Source organism: Gavialis gangeticus, unplaced genomic scaffold, assembly GCF_001723915.1.
Source record: "Gavialis gangeticus isolate Ggan-Ray unplaced genomic scaffold, GavGan_comp1, whole genome shotgun sequence".
NCBI classification, from domain to species: domain Eukaryota; kingdom Metazoa; phylum Chordata; order Crocodylia; family Gavialidae; genus Gavialis; species Gavialis gangeticus.
Window position 1 is genome coordinate 163,603,880 of NW_017729024.1, and position 5,270 is coordinate 163,609,149.

Sequence of the window (5,270 nt, forward strand, 5' to 3'; positions counted from 1 at the left end):
CCCTAGGGCAGGGCAGGTGCCTGGGCTGTGTCCTGCAGGCAGCTGACTTGCCATAGTGACGTGTCCCTTGTCTATGAGCTGCTTAGGTGGCCCTGCTCCCCCTGTGCATGGCAGAGCACCAACCACTGGGCACGCCACCTTCGGACTCTGCTGGGGCTTTGCTTGCCCACTGCAGCCCTGGCTGCCTGGGGGCTCTTGACACCCTGGCCCCAATCGCTGTTAGTGGAAGCCACCCCCCGGCAGGGATGATGCGTTCCCAGCCCCCATAGCGGTTCTGGCCCTGGAAGCTGTGGCCAGAGCCACAGCCCCCACTGCCCTCCAGGGTCTGCAGGGACTCCGTGGCTGCTGACCTCTGCCTCTGTCTTGCAGGGTGATGGGAGCGCTGACTACGAGGAGCTCTGGTGCCTCACAATAGCCCCAGGCTCTGCGGGCCAGCAGAAGGAGCCCCCTTCTGACGGGCACCCACCCGCTGATGGCCGTGCCATGCCCGTGGGCACTGCTGCTGCCATCCTCAAGCGCATGCAGCTGCAGAAGCCCCAGAGATGCCAGAAGTCACCACCCAGCATGGAGGACGAGGGGGCCGAACTGTGCCTGGGTGAAGGGGAGCCGGCTCGGCGGGCCATCCCACGCCTCTACCCCTCTATTCGCCTGGCCATGCGGGAGATCCGCCGGGTGAGGACGTTCATAAATTTCATAGATGTTTAAGTTTGGAAGGGACCTTAGTAGATCATCGAGTCCGACCCCCTGCCCTGGGCAGGAAAGAGCACAGGGGTCAGACGACTCCAGCCAGGTGCTTGTACAGTCTCCTCTTAAAGACCTCCAGGGTAGGGAAGAGCATCACCTCCCCGGGAAGCCCGTTCCAGATTCTGGTAACCCTTACTGTGAAGAAGGTCTTCCTGATGTCCAACCTAAACCTATTCTCTGTCACTTTGTGGCCATTGCTCCTAGTTACTCCAAGGGATGCCCTGGTAAACAGAGTATCTCCTATTCCTTGCTGTCCTCCCCTGACGAATTTGTAGATGGCCACTAGACCCCCTCTAAGCCTTCTCTGGCGGAGGCTGAAGAGATCCAGGTCCCTCAATCTCTCCTTCTAGGACCCTACCTGCAGGCCCCTAACCATATGAGTAGCCCTCCTCTGGACCCTCTGAAGGTTTTCCACATCCATCGTGAAGTGTGGCAAAACTGACTCCTGCATGGCCCTGGGCAGGAGCAGGGAGGGACTGCAATGCCTGGTCCCTGCCATTGGTCCCTGACATGGTGTCTCTGCTTGGCCCCGCAGCTCTCGTCCGGGCCCTCCGATAGCACCTGGGCTGAGCTGTTGTCCAGCCCCCAGCACTGAGGGTGGCTGGGCCCTGGCAGGAGCAGCGAGGTAAGAGCTGGGCTGTGTGAAGGCTGCCTGAGCCCTATCCCCCTTCTGCTCCCTCTAGATCAGAGTGGGGACAGAGTAGGGGAGCTGCTGGCCTGACGGCCCCATGCTCTGTGCCACAGAGACCAGGGATGGGGTGGTGGCCTGAGCTGGGGGTGGGCTGGACTGTCAGGAGGTTGGTCCTATCTCTGGAGAGGAGAGGAAGGGGCCTGCCCAGCCCGAGGAATCGCGAGGTTGGTCCTAACTGGGGCTACCATAAACTCAGCTGTTCTCTCTGGGTCTGTCCTGAAGTTCTCTCTGGGTCTGGGACCTGCAGCAGGGGCACACCAGTGATGCCTGGAGTCTGGGACCAGCCCGGCTCCAGTGCCCCAGCCCCGGGGTGGGTCTCGGGACTCCTCTGTCCTCACAGGCAGCCCGTAGCTAGGTCAGGCTGATTCAGCAGTGAAGGGAACGAAGCAGTCAGGGGGGTCCTGGGCTCTGGCATGTCCCCCAGGCCTGGCTCTGATGCCCTGGGCATGCCGTGAGAGGCCCCTGCTGTGCCCCGGGCCACCCCAATGCAGAGCTCTCCAGGCTGGCTGTGCTGGTGCTCTGTGTGCTGCACCCACGGTACCTGTCCTGTGCCATGTGCACAGCCCTGTGCCAGCGGGCAGAGCTGGGGCTACCAGGTGCAGCCTCTCCACCTTCCCTGAGCCCTACTTTCTGCCTCTCTTACAGGCAGACCCTGGTCAGCCCATACTCCGGCATTGCAGGGCTACATGCCAGGTAGAGACACCAGGAAGATGCAGCCTCTTCTGTGGGGATGGGCCAGTGCCGTGCCTCTGATCGAGCCAGGGAGAAGAGCTCTGCGGCCAGGCGGGCCTGCTGCCGTTGGGATGCTGCGTGCATCTGCAACCCATTAGGGAGGAGGAGACGGCAAGAGCTGAAGGCCTGGGGCAGCCCTGGGGAGGGGAGAGAATTTGTGCCCTGCCCCTCCCTGCATGGGATGTGCCCTCACAATTAGAGCCTGCGTTGTCAGCCCCTGCCCTCCTTGTCCTGTCTGTGCCTCATTGGGGCGGGTGTGGGACGAAGCAGGATGACGTGCCCGTCTCCCAGCTGCACAGTGTCGCCTGAGGCAGGGGTCCGAGGGGCTGGGCAGCTCCCTCATCTCCAGCTCCCGCGCACTTCACCTGCTGACGGTGACGAGATTCTGTGGCTCAGCCGCTCTCTGCCCGTGGACACTGTGGGGTGGGGGCCTGGCCCTTGGGGCTGCCTGAGACCAGAGCCCACGCAGCAGCAGTGATCGATGGCTGGGGCCAAGGTTTGTGCTGGTGGCACCGTGGAGACCATGTCCTGTTGCTGAGAGGGGCCAGGCTCTCTGCACACTGTTGTGGGGCTGGAGCCCACAGCCACAACCAAGCTGCTCTTCTGGTTCCTGGCAGGGCCATGGCTGCCTGTGCATACTCCGCTGCTCCTGCAAGCACTGCTGTTCCCTGTGGCCACCGTCCTGGCCTGTGGCTCTTGGGCCCTGGAGTGACCACTCTCATCCCAGCTGCTAAGAGGCTGCTGGTCACTTTGTGGGGAAGGAAAAACCCGGCCATGGGAGCAGCGAGCACCACCCAAGCCCCAGGACTTTGACTTGGGCTACTGAAACACTGGGCAGTGGCAGCAGCAAAAGCACCATACGCTTGAGCCAGAGCTAGCGATGCCCAGGGAGCTTGTGCCGCTGCCCTGGGGCAATGAGCATCAGGCAGGCGGCCCTGCTCCCTGCGGGAGTGGTTCCTACTAACCCGGCTCTGGCTTTTGTGCCCTCAGACTTATGCGGACACCCGTGGCCCCTTGTTCTCTGGGCAGGGTCTTGTGTGGCATCACAAATGCACCCAGAGGGGTGAGGACAGTGAGCACGACGGCTCCTGTCTATCCAGGTCCCTGAGCAGGAGTCCAAAGCTGAAGCAGGGTGGATGCAGCCTGTGGAGGAATCCAGCTCCAGCCCACTTCTCGCTCCGGGGCTAGTCTGTTTCCCCCTCTCTCTCGCTCAGGTGCCTGTCCCTCCGGTTGCTAAGCAGACAGCTCTGCCTGCCTGAGGACTGGTGAGGTGAAAGCTCCCTATTGTGTTACCGCCACTGACTTCATGGCATGGGGACGGGCTGGAGCCTCTGTCACTCCGCGAGGTACCGATGATGCTTTTCAAATTGATTGGCCATCATCCAATAACACTTGCTCCTGATTGGATCCAGGGGATGATGTCAAAGACGTTATTTAAGGGCCCCTTCTTCCTGGAAGGGGAAAGCCATATTAGGGAACCTGGGGTAAGTGCACTGCCTCTGGAGTGTTTCTAGGCTCCAGATGAACATGTGAGTAACTTACCTGAAACTTATCTAGAAATACAGCTTACTGTGATGTAGAAGTGTGTCAACCAGCTAATAAGCTGACACTGTTTGCTCTGGGTTATTCTTTGATACTTCTCTATCCTGTATCCTTCCCTAAGCCTACCCTGTTTAACTAATAAAGCTCTCCACTATAACAAGTGTGGTGGAGGGATTGGGCATGCCTTTTCTAGTCCCTATGCTTGGCTGACTAAGGGAAGCTACTGGAAGCACCTCAAGTTCTTGCAGTGGGTCAGGCACCCTCAAAGTCTACCAGGCTTGTGTAGCTGGGGGGCACAGGGCCCAGAGACAGTCCAGACCCCTGGGTGATGGCAGCGGTTACCCCAGGCTTCATAGTTTCATAGTTTCTAGGGTCGGAAGGGACCTGAGCAGATCATCTAGTCCGACCCCCTGCCATGGCAGGAAGAGCACTGGGGTCAAACGACCCCAGTAAGGTGGTCATCCAACCTCCTCTTAAAAACCCCCAGGGTGGGAGCCTGCACCACCTCACTTGGAAGCTGGTTCCAGACCCTAGCCGCCCTGACCGTGAAGTAGCGCCTCCTGATGTCCAACTTAAACCTTCCCTCCGCCAGCTTGTGACCATTGTTCCTGGTCACTCCTTGCGGCGCTCGGGGGAACAGGGACTCCCCCAGCGCCTGCTGATCCCCCCTAACCAGTTTATAACAGGCCACAAGATCCCCCCTCAGCCTTCTCTTTTGAAGGCTGAACAGGTTCAGGTCCCGCAACCTTTCCTCATAGGACCTACCCTGCTGTCCCTTGATCATACGAGTGGCCCTCCTCTGGACCCTCTCGATGCTGTCCACATCCCTCTTAAAGTGCGGCGCCCAGAACTGGACGCAGTACTCCAGCTGCGGCCTGACCAGTGCCGCATAGAGGGGGAGGATCACCTCCTTGGACCTGCTCGAGATGCATCTGTGGATGCACGACAAGGTGCAGTTGGCCTTCCTAGCTGCCTCCCCACATTGCCGACTCATGTTCATCTTGGAGTCAATAATGACTCCCAGATCCTTTTCCACCTCCGTGCTGACAAGAGGGGAGTTCCCCAGCCTGTATGTATGGTGCCGATTGTTCCTCCCCAGGTGCATCACCTTACACTTGTCCGTGTTAAACCCCATCCTGTTCTCCTCTGCCCATCCTTGTAACCTGTCTAGGTCCAACTGTAGCCTGTTGCTCCTCTCTATTGTGCCCACATCCCCCCACATCTTAGTGTCATCAGCAAACTTGAACAGGGTGCTTTGCACCCCCTCATCCAAATCACTGATGAAGATGTTGAACAGGGCGGGCCTAAGGACCGAGCCCTGTGGGACCCCACTTCCCACGTCCTTCCAGCTTGCGGGTGTGCTCCAGGAAGGGGGCGTAAGGGGCCCCAGGGGAGGCCCTCGGAGCCTGGTGGGGAGGGGGGGGTACAGTGAGGTGGGTGGCTCAGCACAGAAGCGCCCCCTACTGGCCTGCCACACAGCCGGCCTGGGGAGCCCTACAATCCTCACTCATCCCTTGTGCAGCCTCCGTGGGGAACCTCCCATGGAGAAGATCCCATCTCT

General features: G+C 59.9%; 1 long non-coding RNA gene across 1 annotated transcript; it reads left to right on the forward strand.

Annotated features, from left to right (window-relative positions):
* The first annotated feature begins 265 nt into the window (after positions 1-265).
* Positions 266-2,927, forward strand: LOC109297924. Its single transcript, XR_002097466.1, has 3 exons — positions 266-672; positions 1,280-1,369; positions 2,081-2,927. It is a non-coding gene; the product is annotated as an uncharacterized LOC109297924 (long non-coding RNA).
* The last annotated feature ends 2,343 nt before the right edge of the window (positions 2,928-5,270 follow it).